The sequence below is a fragment of the Lygodium microphyllum genome, chromosome 5 (assembly GCF_053477565.2).
Source record: "Lygodium microphyllum isolate KBCC chromosome 5, Lygodium_microphyllum_v1.1.10, whole genome shotgun sequence".
Classification (NCBI taxonomy): Eukaryota; Viridiplantae; Streptophyta; class Polypodiopsida; order Schizaeales; family Lygodiaceae; genus Lygodium; species Lygodium microphyllum.
Window position 1 is genome coordinate 86,393,388 of NC_141139.1, and position 1,604 is coordinate 86,394,991.

A 1,604-nucleotide genomic window follows, 5' to 3' on the forward strand; every position below is an offset into this window, starting at 1 on the left:
GTATCCAATTTTCTAGCATTTCCAATAGGCTAACTAATATAACTAGTATATGCAAATTGGCATATCTAGTATGCCAATTGGCATTTCTAGCATGCCAATTAGCATATCCAATCACTATCAAGTTATACTATCAACCGCATCATTATGCCTTTAAGGAGTAAAATCAGATCCAAAGTATGCACTCGCACTCTAGTTAGGTGATCATTTTTGTACACATAGCGTACTACCACAAAGTGGGGTAGGTTGTTAAAACAATCCACTTCTTTATATTCAATGATAAAAGGCATGACACATTGTTTGTCCAACATTGATTCATGTTGCATTGTGATTGGTTACAAAAAGAGGGTGTTGCTCCAACATAACATTGGGTCTAGTCAAATGGTGCAGCCTTAGAATTCAAGGCATCCATGCCTTTCTATTATGTGTGACATGCAAGGTTGACACGAATGTAGATTAGTTGTGCTTCTTTGGAATAAGGCATGACAAGGGAGAGCATGATGGTGCTAATGTAGTTGTAAAGAGGACATTGGCATTTGAAAATTTGAAACACTTCAAGGTGTGCAGAAGATGTGGTTGCTTACTACCAAACTAACTTGTCAAGGGGAACAATTGCAGCATATCCTTCAAAAGAAAGGGAATGTACTAGTTTGTTCTAGGAGGTTATATGAATAGGGAGGTTGAATGGAATTGTGATCCTATCCAAAAATCTTGTTCTTTGCATGCATTTTGAGCTTTCATTATTCCCATTGGAATTGTTGCACTAATAAAGCCCATGTGCAACCTTGGGATTATCATCTCTTGGTGTCATTGTTGCCTAATGATGTTGAGGATGAAGCTGAGTTTGTAGAAGATGATGTCCTTGTAGTTGAATTAAGTGGCTATGACAAGTGTGTATAAAGGGTATCATGATGCACTAAGTAGTGCTCTATGTGTTAGTGATACCTTTGCAATAAATCTAGATGCTACACCAATGTGGAGGATGAAGATTTTTACTTGGTCAAATGCATTGCAACATAAAGAAGAACTTGTTGGAAAAAGGGGTGCATCAATGAATGGGGAAATCTGATTGACCAAGGTTCTTATGTTGTGGAAGAATTGTATTATAAGCAAGAAGATGCATGTAGCTTTAAACAAGATAACAAGTGGCCCCCTATCCATGTACCCTCACATCCTCTATGTTGTATTGAAATACCTAGGGAGCTCATCCCGAAAAAAGTTTAATGTAAAAAATTACCCCAAAGAGTCATGAGGAAATCTACAACAACATGCCCTATGGCATTTGAAATGTCACCATGTGGGATGGTGTCTCTGCCTTGAACTTTGAATCAATCACATGGGATTGAAGACATTCCAAATTGAGGTCTCTTGCTTTGATTTCATCATTGAAACTTAGATCTATTTCAATTCACTTTGAAAGATATAAATTAAGACTTCTTGCAATCTCTACTTTTTCCCTCCAAGTTTCTATATGACCTTCAGGCTTGGTGATTTATTCCATGTCTCTTGTCAACCTCATTTTACGGTTCTATTTCATTCCATTTGAAAGTTTGGAGGTCTTTGGTGGAAACACATTGTTCTTTTTCTTCCCATTCAACCAACTAAAA

The 1,604-nt window shown here is 37.2% G+C and overlaps 1 pseudogene; it reads left to right on the forward strand.

The window, feature by feature from the left end:
• Positions 1-479: 479 nt before the first annotated feature.
• Positions 480-1,283, forward strand: LOC148036087 (uncharacterized; annotated as a pseudogene).
• Positions 1,284-1,604: the final 321 nt, after the last annotated feature.